This window comes from Balaenoptera borealis (assembly GCF_965194805.1).
Source record: "Balaenoptera borealis genome assembly, chromosome: 10".
In the NCBI taxonomy this organism is placed as follows: Eukaryota; Metazoa; Chordata; class Mammalia; order Artiodactyla; family Balaenopteridae; genus Balaenoptera; species Balaenoptera borealis.
The window spans coordinates 80,325,133-80,338,567 of record NC_138874.1 but is presented as its reverse complement, the minus strand read 5'-3'; positions in this window follow the sequence as shown (position 1 = coordinate 80,338,567).

The following is a 13,435-nucleotide window of genomic DNA, read 5'->3' as shown; positions in this document are numbered from 1 at the left end:
CGGGTTCATCCAGGAAGATCCCACATGCCATGGAGCAACTAAGCCCGTGTGCCACAACTACTGAGCCTGTGTTCCACAACTACTGAAGCCCACACACCTAAAACCCGTGCTCCGCAACAAGAGAAGCCACCGCAATGAGAAGCCCACACACTGCAATGAAGAGTAGCCCCTGCTTGCCCCAACTACAGAAAGCCCACACGCAGCAACAAAGACCCAATGCAGCCAAAATAAATAAATAAGTAAATGTATTTAAAATTTTTTTTAAAAATCAACATACAAAAATCAGTTGCAGGGGGCTTCCCTGGTGGCGCAGTGGTTGAGAATCTGCCTGCCAATGCAGGCGACACGGGTTTGAGCCCTGGTCTGGGAGGATCCCACATGCCGCGGAGCAACTGGGCCCGTGAGCCACAGCTACTGAGCCTGCGCGTCTGGAGCCTGTGCTCCGCAACAAGAGAGGCCGCAATAGTGAGAGGCCCACACACCGCGATGAAGAGTGGCCCCCGCTTGCCGCAACTAGAGGGAGCCCTAGCACAGAAATGAAGACCCAACATAGCAATCAATCAATCAATAAAAATAAATAAATTAAAAAAAAATCAGTTGTATTTCTTACACTAACAATGAACTATCAGAGAGATTAGGAAAACAATTCCATTTACAATTGCATCAAAAAGAATAAAATACTTAGGAATAAATGTAACCAAGGAAGTGAAAGACCTGTACACTGAAAACTATAAAACACTGATGAAAGAAATCAAAGAAGACACAAACAAATGGAAAGATAATCTGTGCTCTTGGATTAGAAGAATTAATATTGTTAAAATGACCATACTATCCAAAGCAATCTACAGATTCAATGCAATTTCTATCAAAATTCCAAAGGCATTTTTCACAGAAATAGAACATACAATCCTAAAATTTGCATGGAACCACAAAAGACCCCGAATAGCCAAAGCAATCTTGAGAAAGAAGAACAAAGCTACAGGCATCAAACTCCCTGATTTCAAGCTATCTTACAAAGCTATAGTAATTAAAACAGTATGGTACTAGCATAAAAACAGACACATAGACCAATGTGACAGAATAGACAGCCCAGAAATACATCCATGCATATGTGGTCAATTAATTTACTACAAAAGAGGCAAAAACATACAATGGGGAAAGGACAATCTCTTCAACAAATGTTGTTGGGAAAACTGGACAGCCACATGCAAAAAAATGAAACTAGACTACTATCTAACACCATACACAAAAATTAACTTGAAATGGATTAAAGACTTGTATGTAGTAAGACCTGAAACAATAAAAGTCCTAGAAGAAAACATCCGTGGTAAGCTCCTTGACATTGATCTTGGCAATGATTTTTTACGTCTGACTCCAAAAGCAAAGGCAACAAAAGCAAAAATGAACAGCAGGACTATATCAAACTGAAAAGCTTTTGCTCTTCAAAGGAAATCAACAAAATGAAATGGCAACTTACGAAGTGGGAGAAAATATTTGCAAATCATATATGTGATACAAGGTTAATATCCAAAATATATAAAGAATTCATACAACTCAGTAGCAAAACAAACAAAGAAAAAAACCAATCCAATTAAAAAATGGGCAGAAGATGTGAATAAATGTTTTTCCAAAGAAGACATACAGATAGCCAACAGGCACATGAAAAGATGCTAAGCATCATTAATCATCAGGGAAATGCAAATCAAAGCCACAATTGGATACCACCTCAAATCTGTTGGCTACTTGAATGGCTATTATAAACAAGAAATAACAAGTGTTGGTGAGGGTGTGGAGAAAAGGGAACACTTGTGCACTGTTGGTGGGAATGTTAATTGGTAAAGCCACTTTGTAAAACAATGTGGAGGTCCGCCCCAAAATTAAAAATAGAACAACATGATTCAGCAATTCCACTTCTGAGTATTTATCTGAAGAAAGCAAAAATAGTCATTTGAAAGGATATGTGCACCCCTATGTTCGTTGCAGCATTACTTCCAATAGCCAACATATGAAACAACCTACATGTTCATTGATGGATGAATGGATAAAGAAGATGTAGTATATGTATATAAATACACACACACACACACACACACACACACACACACACAATGGAATACTATTCAGCCATAAAAAAGAATGAAATTTTGCCATTGGCAGCAACAGGAATGGACCCTGAGGGCATTATGCTAAGTGAAATATTAATAAGTCAGACAGAGAAAGACAAATACTGTATGATCTCACTTATATGTGGAATCTAAAAAACAAAACAAACAATAATAATAATAAAAAAAACAAGCTCATAGATACAGAGAACAGATTAACAGATTGGTGGTTGCTGGAGGGAAGGGGAGAAGTGGGAGTGGGTAAAATGGGTGAAGAAGTTAAAAGGTACAAAGTTTCAGCTATAAAATAAATAAATCCTGGGGATGTAATGTACAGCATGGCGACTATAGTTAATAATACTGTACTGCATATTTGAAAGTTGCTAAAAGAATACATCTTAAAAGTCATCATCAGGAGAAAAAAAGAAAAAAATTTTTGTAACTATTTATGGTGACAGATGTTAACTAGACTTATTGTGGTGATTATTTCTCAGTGTATATCGAATCATTATGTTGTACACCTGAAAGTAATATAATGTTATATGTCAATTACACCTCAATTTTAAAAAAAGAAAGAAAAAAGAGCCCCTGCCCAGACTAAGGAGACATATCAACTAAATGCCAATGTGGGATCTTGGATTGGATCCTGGAACAGAAAAAGAACATCACTGGAAAAACTGGTAAAGTTCATATAAGGTCTGTACCTTATGTTAATTTCCTGATTTTGATAATTATTCTATGGCTATGTAATCTATTTACATTAGGGCAGCTGAGCAAAGAATATACATGAACTCTGTACCATTTTGCAACTTTTCTGTAAGTTTAAATTGCTTCAGAATAAATTTTTTAAAACTAAATTAAAAAAAAAATTTTAGGGGCTTCCCTGGTGGCGCAGTGGTTGAGAATCTGCCTGCTAATGCAGGGGACACGGGTTCGAGCCCTGGTCTGGGAAGATCCCACATGCCGCGGAGCAGCTGGGCCCGTGAGCCACAACTACTGAGCCTGCGCGTCTGGAGCCTGTGCTCCGCAACAAGAGAGGCCACGATAGTGAGAGGCCCGCGCACTGCGATGAGGAGTGGCCCCCGCTTGCCGCAACTAGAGAAAGCCCTAGCACAGAAACGAAGACCCAACATAGCAATCAATCAATCAATCAATAAATCTTTAAAAAAAAAAAAAAAAAAATTTTAGGAGTTAGAGTTCCCTCATCACCTTTCCAACCTCCACCCAATGCTGGGTCCCAAAATCAATGCCACATGTTTTAGATCTTTGTTATGCCAGGGTCCAACTTTCAAACATCAATTTCTATTATCTGTTGTGCATAACACACTACCCCTAATTTCATTTTTAAATAAATGAGCATTTTAAATAAATGTAGCAGCTCAAAATAGCAACAACCATTTTTTTGCTCACCATTCTGCAATATGGACAGGATGATGGTGACAGCTTGTCTCTCCGTCGTGTAATGTTGTTTGGGGTGGCTTGATTTGGGCTGGAGGATCCAAGATGGATTCAATTACATGTCTAATGCCTTAGCTGGAGTGGCTGGGATAGCTAGGAGCTGGCTGGACCTAACTCCCTCCTTACTCTCTTATCCTCTAAAAAAGAGGCACACTGCCTCCACGAGGCCATTCTCTTCAGCAAGGTAGTCAGACTTCTTCACGTGGTCATTATTTTCCAAGAGAGAAAAAACTAAAGTTGCCAGGTCTAGGCCCAGAACTGTAGTAGCATCATTTTTGCCTCATTCCATTGACCAAAGCAAGTACCGGACCCATCAAGATTCAAGACTGGGGAAAAAGACTTTGCCTCTTGGTGGTAAGCTTGTAGAGAGATGGAGGAATTGTTGATGGTCATCTACCACTGTGACCCTAGCTCTCTTCCTTATTTCAAAAAAATTTTTTTTAATTAATTAATTAATTAATTAATTTAATTTTGGCTGCGTTGGGTCTTTGTTGCTGCCCGCGGGCTTTCTCTAGTTGCAGCAAGTGGGGGCTACTCTTTGTTGTGGTGCGCGGGCTTCTCATTGCGGTGGCTTCTCTTGTTGCAGAGCACGGGCTCTAGGCACATGGGCTTCAGTAGTTGTGGCACGCAGGCTCAGTAGTTGTGGCTCGTGGGCTCTAGAGCACAGGCTCAGTAGTTGTGGTGCACGGGTTTAGTTGCTCTGCGGCATGTGAGATCTTCCCGGACCAGGGCTCGAACCCATGTCCCCTGCACTGGCAGGAGGATTCTTAACCACTGAGCCAACAGGGAAGCCCTCTCTTCCTTATAAATGACTCTTCAAATCAGACAGTTTTCCATGGTCAATTCTGCCTAGACTCTATCATTTAAGAATCACCACTATCAGCTGACAATTTGATTAGCAACTGAATGTTTTCAGTTTGTTACCTATTTTGTTCCTTAATCATGTAATCTTTTCATTTCCTCACTCATCTATTTCACATGCATAATTCTACTCTAGGATTAATTTATTTCACAAAAGTGTTCATTAAAATTCAGTAAAATAAAAAAAGTGATAATACATGTATACATATATATGTTCACATAATTACATGGAAAATATATGGAAGAATAAACCAGAGAGAAGATAACACTGGTTATCTCTGAGGTTAGGATGGGGAGGGAGGGCCTCAGAGGGAGAGGAATTTCTCTTTTCATTTATTGATTTTTATATGATTTGAAGGTTCTTTACAATGATCATTTATTATTATGAAAAAGTTATTTCATCAAATAGAATTAAGACTAAAAATAAACAAATACCTATTATCAAAAGAATATCAAATCAACCAAGGAAAGAGCTCAACTGTAATTTCATTTTTAAATAAATGAGCTCACTAAGGAATTTCCAGCATTTAAGCCTAAAGGTCTGTTTGATGTCTGCTGCCCAACAGAAATACATGAGAATAACTGCTATAAGTGCTGTCTAGTAGAGATGCTGTATAGTAGACAGGTTATATCTTACCCTGAGTACCCTCTCTCCCTAGATCAACCATCTCTACTAGATCTACTCTTCACTCTTTGTACTATCTAATGACTTTTGCTGCTCAAAGAAAATATGCTCCAGAAATAATCATCTGGTACCACAGCAATACCACCATTCAAAGCAGTGGCAGATTACTTTATGATCCAAGAAATCTCAAAGGTCCCTTAGTTCACCAATCCCATTTTACAAAGGAAGAAACTGAAGCCCAAGGAGTTTATATGCCCAGATTACATAGCTACTCAATGAGGGATCCTGGATTGGAGTTTGGGAAATTTCTTGAATAAATTCCCATCAGTGAATAAAGATGGGAAGAAAACCTCGCTTTTAGAGACTTAATTAGAAATTTCACTGGAGAAGGCTGTTAGTGGTATTTTCAAGCTTGTACAGGGGAGAATGAAGGCAACAAGAAGACTACCTAACCAGAAACAGTAAATAGGGTTTGGAATAGGGAAAGATGGTGACTGACGCTTACTCTCTGTCCTCAAGTGTCCTGAAATTGAACCATGAGAATTAGGGCCTTAAAGATCAAACATGAATTGCTGCATGTTACAATTCTGCTTCTCCTCCTCAGTTCCTAAGATCATTGGGAGAATACCTTCCAAACAAGGATGGAAAGGAGGCAACTGTTATACGTGGATTGAGAAAAAGAAAAGGGACTGTGCTCTTTTGAAAGGAAGGAAATGCCAAAAGCTTCCCGGAATAGAGGGAAACACTGCCACCTGCTGAAGAGTTGGAGTCAATGAAAGTGGTGCCAGGCACGGTTAGAGGGAGCATCTCCTGCAGGGCTCAAAAATACCGTATGCTAACACATATATATGGAATCTAAAAAAAAAAAAAGGTTCTGAAGAACCTAGAGGCAGGACAGGAATAAAGATGCAGACGTAGAGAATGGACTTGAGGACACGGGGAGGGGGAAGGGTAAGCTGGGACGAAGTGAGAGAGTGGCATGGACTTATATACACTACCAAATGTAAAATAGATAGCTAGTGGGAAGCAGCCGCATAGCACAGGGAGATCAGCTCAGTGCTTTGTGTCCACCTAAGAGGGGTGGGATAGTGAGGGTGGGAGGGAGGAAGAAGCAAGAGGGAAGAGATATGGGGATATATGTATGTGTATAGCTGATTCACTTTGTTATACAGCAGAAACTAATACACCGTTGTAAAGCAATTATACTCCAATAAAGATGTTTAAAAATTTTTTTTTAATTTTTAAAAATCAGTTAACGAATCTATTTGCAGTCTGAGCAGGTCAGTGCAGAGAGAAAGTTTAGTTCTGGATTTCATCAGGCCAATCTGTAGTAGAGAAAGGTCAGCTTGTCTCTACTGTGAGGATGGTAGAGGCCTGCATCCCTGCTCCCCTTTCTTCTATGAATATTTATGCCTATTAGCTCTGAATTTTTTCCCAAAACCTAAATCTCAAAATAATTAAATATACTTGGTTGAGACAAGATAAAAGTGATCTGAGAGGAAAAAGCAATACAAAGAAGTTTATTCATATAACATATGCACAGGGTTAAAAATTCCCAGTGGCTCACTACTACCACTCCCCAGACTGTCTTTTTTTTTTTTTCCTTTTTACTCTTCTTCTAATATTCACATACAAATATACACACAAAGGACAATTGCAAGAGAGGGCTGGGAGAAAGTTGCTGATCCTTTATATAAAGACTTAGCCTTTCCCCTCTGCTATGGTCTGAGTGTGCCCTCTCCAAATTTTTACATTAAAACCCAACCCCAAGGGGCTTCCCTGGTGGCGCAGTGGTTAAGAATCTGCCTGCCAATGCAGGGCACACGGGTTCGAGCCCTGGTCTGGGAAGATCCCACATGCCGCGGAGCGGCTGGGCCCATGAGCCACAACTACTGAGCCTGCACGTCTGGAGCCTGTGCTCCGCAACAAGAGAGGCCGCGATAGTGAGAGGCCCGCGCACCGCGATGAAGAGTGGCCCCCACTTGCTGCAACTGGAGAAAGCCCTCGCACAGAAACAAAGACCCAACACAGCCATAAATAAATAAATAAATAAATAAATTTATTAAAAAAAAAAAAAAAAAAAACCCAACCCCAAGGTGAGGGTATTAAGAGGTAGGGCCTTTGTGAGGTGATTAGATCACAAAAGCAGAGCCCTCACCAATGGGATTAGTGCCCTTATAAAAAAGGTCTGACAGAGCTCCCTTCCCCTTCTGCCATGCCAGGTGAGGTTACATCTAGAAGACAGCATTTATGAATTGGGAAGCAGGCCCTTGCTAGACACAGACCTTATCATGTGGGCACGCTGATCTTGGACATTCAGCCTCCAAAACTGAGAAATAAATTTCTGTTCTTCGTATGCCACCCAGTCTGTGGCATTTTGCTATAGCAGCCTGAATAGACTAAGACACCCTCTTTCCAGCATCCTTCCGCTCTCTTTTCTCCTGCCCTCTTTCTTACCATTCTCTTTCTTCCTATCCCATTTTCCTCCTCCTAACCTCTATGTTCCTAGATTCTCTTTATTAATGTACAAGAAACTGATATGGCTAGGAGACCAGGTGGGAAGGTGACATTTACAGGACTGCCAAGTTACACAGCTCCAAGGGCCCCAATCCACATTGTATGGGATGCTGCTACGTCTTGCTTTTTGATTTTTCAACCACATGAATGTAGTATCTTTAGTTTATATTTAATTGTTTAAAACCTAACCTTAGCGGCCCAACGGTAGGCCACTGGTTAATTCCGTGTTTCCATTTAATGATAAAATAAAGCAGTTCTGGACCTTACCCAGTTATCAGTTTCTTATTAACAATTTCTTAGGATTAATAAAATAAGTTCTAAAGGTACTCTCATTGTGATTTAGATTTTTCTACCTTGCAGAACTTCAGAAAGAAACCACAGAAAAATCTAATGTTGTCAGACCTAACTTAGATGGAAAATTTTACCTATTCTAAATACAATAGATGAACAATTCTCTTCTGTGAATTTTTCCTAATTAATTGTACTTGAATGTACTGCATTTCTTAAAGGATGTACAGGTTTTATATTTCAGGAAACTCTCGAGGAAAAGGAGGTCTGTAAGCAAAGGTCATGGTACTTAAAAATTAATTTGGGAATATTTCAGGTCCTTAACATAAATTTCATGAAGCTGGGAAACTGAGAGAAAGCTAATGGATAGAAACAGTCTATTTTCTGAGAAAAACAAAACAAAACTCTCATTTACCTAGCTCTGAGCCCTAAGTTTTATCTGAAATTTTCCTGGACATAATACCTTTGTCTTGGATGCCTCCCAAGGTGCAGCCCCAGGCCATTGGCTGCTAAAGCTCATGAGACCACCTTTTTCCTAAATTACCTGTTGAAGCAAGTACAAAGGAACCCTTAATTGAGATGTCTTATTATTAATGTGTTCTTGTGGACTTACTAACTGTAAAATATTATATTTTATTATTTTATTATAGTCTTTATAATGATTTTTAAAATAACTTGTAGCTGTAAAATAGGACTGTCTGCATTTCATATTCTGTTTATTTTATACTGTTGAGGCATTTGTTCTATTAACTGGTCAACTTTTTCTTATGAATTGAATTTGGCACATTAAGTGTTCTCAGTCTTTAAGTAGAATTAAACTGGTCCCTGACTGAGAATGGCCATTATTCTATTTTTGAAATGTACTATCCTTTTCAACTACATCCAGAAACTTGTAAACCAGAAAAATTTTGCCCTAAGAGTAAGCTACTTTGGTAGTATACTTAGCTTGGTAGTTTACTTGGCCTGAGTTTGCTGTTGGAAGCTAGGTCAAGCGATCCCAACTTCTTGTTCTCCCAAACTGCACAGAATATTGCTAATAGCCTTTTCTACTAGACATCTGTTTATTTTGCAGTTAACAGAGGGTAAAGGAGGCCTTAAAGACATTTCTGCTTCAGGGCACAGAATGCAAACCAACTATATTGCTATCTTTCTACCATCCTTGTTCACGTAGACTAAGGATGCCCTTTAAAGAAAGAAAATCATGGATAAAAATATTTCCAGAGGGGATCTTCCCTGGCGGTCCAGTGGTTAAGACTTCACCTTCCAACGCAGGGGGTGTGGGTTCGAGCCCTGGTCAGGGAGCTAAGATCCCACATGTCTCACAGCCAAAAAACCAAAAACATAAAACAGAAGCAATGTTGTAACAAATCCAATAAAGACTTTGAAAATGGGCCACATCAAAAAAATCTTAAAAAATACATACTTCCAGAGGTTGTCACAAAGCAAATTATAGAAAGAAATAAAGTGTCTCATAGAGCCCTGGTGGGTTACTACACATTGGTCACCAGTTATTTAAATAAAGTGACCATGGGATTTTCCCCAAATTAGAAAATTCCTATGACTCACATACAGGGAACTTTGGAGGGACTTCTCCCAAGTCCTTGAGAGGCATAGCAATGTCCTCAGTGATGAGGGTTCAGTGAAACAGTCATATAGCTTAGGAGACTCCAACAGTAGTAATTTCACTTCTGGGTATAATTCTCAGAGTAGTGGTCTTCAAACTAGGGAACTGAGACACTCAGATAGTTTTAAGGCGATCAATTCCAGATCTTTAACTTCAATATATACTTCCTCCCAAATCTGATCTTCCTGAGAACCAGTGTAGTTAAGTGGCCCTTGTGGTTCCTAGCCCCACCTCCTTTTTCACACTGGCCCTTTCTCCCACTTTAAAAGAGAAAGGCATACCTCTACCTAAATGCTAAAGTGGTGTACTGCTCCAAAGTGTAAAAACCTGCAAGGACCTGAAGAGACATTCTGAAATAATGATACTGGTGTTGAGAGGCTAAATGATTTTACTGACTAACAAACCCTTTTGAAAGTTAGATTGTTTAACAATACATGTTTTCTAGTAAGTTGAAGGAAGACCTATTTATATTGTCCACTGAAAAATTATTAAAGATAAGATCACTAAGTGATGTGTGGCATACAACTTGGAAAGCTTTCCAATAAATGTGACATCACTAAAACAATTCCTTCCAATCACATATCTATGTAAACAATATTCCTCAGTGTTCATAATATAAAAGTAAACACTAGAAATAAACCGATGTGTGAACCTGTCTCCTTCTGGAAATAAGTAAAGTTCACTTATGATATATAATTTTTTAAAGCCCTATTGATTTCTTTTTTATGTTTAATAGTTACAACATTTTAAAGTATTTAATTGATAAATTATGAACTAAAAATAATTAATGATAATTCAGAATAATTTAACACTTAGAAGTATTATGGTCAAAGGAATTTAACATAATTTAATTTAAATTTATGTATAAAATTTGTTACAGAGAAGTACGATAGAGTGATCATTAAAGATATTCACACATAATGTATATTACGTTCAGATAAAAATCTGTGGCAGGAGTGGAAAGAAAATTCAAGTGCAAAGAGAAAATGAAGTGATGTAAAATTTCCCACTATAAGAGAAGCACTTGTCCATGTTGTTAATGTTTTGATGGATAATGATGAATATATCAAATCACTACGGCATTTATATTCCATTAGATACATTTAATAATTCTACTTTTAAACGTTAATGTTTACATTACAAGGAAATTATTTCCTTTGTAACTACTTAAACTCATAATGAAAAGTCTCATTCCAATTCTAAAATGTGTAAGGAAGAAAAGTTTGTCCAAATTGTTTGTGGGATAAGCTAGCAAAATAGTTAAAAAATTCCTTACTCTAGAAAAACTTTCATACGTGTGCATAAGAAAACATGTAGGGATTTTCATGGCAATATTATTTGAAATAGCAAAAAGTTAGGAAGAACCTAAATAAATATCCATCAATATGGATAAATAAAATGTGACATTTTCAGATGACAGAATTATTACACACTAGGTTAAAAGGAATACATTAGATAAATTTATCAACATGGAAATATCTCAAGATTTACCTGACCCTAATTAAATCTGATCCTCAGAATTACAGTAGGCTCGTCTTTCTCTCATTTCCTGTCCTCACAACAGTGAAGCCGTTCCAGGAAGCAGGAAGTCCACAGGCTATGTGGTATCACCCAAACCTTGGTCCTGAAGCAGAGGACTTTGAATGGGTGTGTAACATGATCATATCATAGTTATTATCATGAAAGCTCCACAGTTTTCTGAGGCATTTTAATGACTACCCCTTGCTGGGAGTGGAGGGGAGATTAAAACGGCCAAAGAACCAATTAGAAGGAAAAGAATTTCTTCATCATCTTTTTGAAATTTCTACTTGTCTGGAAAGAGGAAGTAAGGTATTTATTTACTCATTTATGTATTTATTTAGGATGGATAGAGGCAATATTAGTGATCTAGCAAATATCCAAAGGTGAGATAAGCAGAAAGCGCCTCTTAGCAAGAAATTAATTCTATGGTAATAAAGTCATAGTTCAGGAGTTCATTTCTGTAGGAAAGCAAAATCCATAAGGCGCAGGAATGACAATTAAGTTAATTGTCTATATGTATAAATTTCATCCTTTTCTTTCTGTTTATAGACAAATCTAGGGGCTTCCCTGGTGGCGCAGTGGTTGAGAATCTGCCTGCCAATGCAGGGCGCATGGGTTCGAGACCTGGTCTGGGAAGATCCCACATGCCGCGGAGCAACTAGGCCCGTGAGCCACAACTACTGAGCCTGCGCGTCTGGAGCCTGTGCTCCGCAACAAGAGAGGCCGCAATAATGAGAGGCCCGTGCACTGCGATGAAGAGTGGCCCCCACTTGCCACAACTAGAGAAAGCCCTCGCACAGAAACGAAGACCCAACACAGCCATAAATAAATAAATAAATAAATAAATAAATAAATAAATAATAAATCTACTAAAATATTTGAATATTTTGAAAATTAAATCCTATTTTCTCACTAACCCCAAGGTAAAATTAGTGATAACATGAAATGAGGACATAATAAGAGTAATAATGATAATTACTACCAATATTTTATTATAACTAACATTTGTTGATAACATTTAGAAATGTATAGGGTCATTAAAGGGCACATGTAAAGTCTTAAGAAGCCCCCTGGCATGTTTACATTTTCTCTCTTAGGTCTCTGCAAATATGTTTTTATAAGGACAGCCTGGGGTAAGCACTGTGATACAAATAATAATGAATATTTATTGACTACATATTACTACTAAATGGTCTACAGGCAGATCTACAGAAATACATCTCATGTTTTTCTTATAATTTGACTCTATACTGCTTCTGTATCACAAGTATTGAAATCATTCCTCTCCTGAAATAACTGAGGCTTTATTATCATTTCTGCAATTCTCCACCCCCAGGAATTTTCTCCCTAAGGTTTCCAGTATTCTGTAAGTACTATCCCAGCAGACCCATCCCATCAGTTCACCAGACATGCCTATACAGAACCAAACCTCCATAGTGAAGCAGGCTTCATACAAGTACCTCTACCAAAGGAGAGACAAAGGGAGAAAAGAAATGTTATCAGATTGATTGTAATCATTAATCCTTATACTGTATATATGAAAGGAAGATGCAGGATTGTAGTTTTGGACATAAAATTAAACCGGATGGCTATCCACTGGTAAATATATCCAACATTTTGCTGCATTTAATACTTTCTTGTTACTCCATTCTTCTCTCTGGAGCACAAACTGAAGCATTTCTTGAGTCAGACACCCTTGGTGTTAGTTTACGGAAACACTTAATCTGAGTCACTTTTTGCTTCTTTATACACCATTCCCCACTGCCTTACCCTGAAAGGTGAGGTACTTAACTATGTATACTGAAATCATAAATTCCTTGAGAGGCTATTTAGCACAGAGGCTAGAAGCATCATTTCTGGAGCCAGACTGTCTGCTTTCAAATATTGCTCTGCCACTTAACAGTTGTGAGATCTTTGGCGAGTTACATAATCTCTTGTATCCCAGTATCCTTGTCTGTAAAATGGGGATAATAATAGTACCTACCTCACAGGGTTGTTATGAGGATTGGGTGAGGATATATATATTATATTACCTAGAACAAGTCTGGCACATAGTACACACTATATAAGTGCTCGTTGTTAGCTGGTTTTATTGAGTGCAGATACTATATCTTACTCAGTTGTATTCTCCTTATTGCCACCTCTGACACCTTGCATATTACTTGAGATATGGTAAACTTTCAGTAAATGCCAAATGAATGATGAATAACTATCAACAAGTGCAAGATGGGAGATGATAAGAAAACAAGGATTCCCCTGGTCCTTCAAGATGTCCCCAATAAACAGTCATTTTATGTCTTTTATTGTTATAATCTTACGTCATACCAATGTTTCAGTTAAGAGTTTAAATAAGCCACATTTGCCTCTGAGTCAAAGTATGGTAATGAAATAGTCCAATCACAGTGACCTGCCACATTTTTAAGTCACATGTCCAACATT